The sequence below is a fragment of the Penaeus monodon genome, chromosome 23 (assembly GCF_015228065.2).
Source record: "Penaeus monodon isolate SGIC_2016 chromosome 23, NSTDA_Pmon_1, whole genome shotgun sequence".
Lineage (NCBI taxonomy): Eukaryota > Metazoa > Arthropoda > Malacostraca > Decapoda > Penaeidae > Penaeus > Penaeus monodon.
This window is the reverse complement of record NC_051408.1, coordinates 3,681,295-3,681,624: the sequence shown is the minus strand read 5'-3', so window position 1 is coordinate 3,681,624 and position 330 is coordinate 3,681,295.

Sequence of the window (330 nt, the reverse complement as noted above, 5' to 3'; positions counted from 1 at the left end):
ATCTGTGACGTAAATCGGGAAGGTGATATAAATTTTCCTTTGGCTTACGATTCTGTAGTTAAGAAAATATCTGGTAAAAGCATGAGTAAAGTTGATCGTTTATATCACAAAGCGTCGAGGTAAAAATTATATTTCTGATTTCTTACTCATTTCATTATTTTTTTTCCCTACACTTCGTGGAATTTCGTGTTTTTTTTTTCTCTTTTTTTCTTCGCTTCTTTTAGTATCATTTTTTTCTGATCTTATTATTTGTCTCTCTCTGCCTTTCTCTCCCTTTCTTTCTGCCTCTGTCTCAGTCAGTGTTACTTTACCTCTCAGTCATCTAAATCA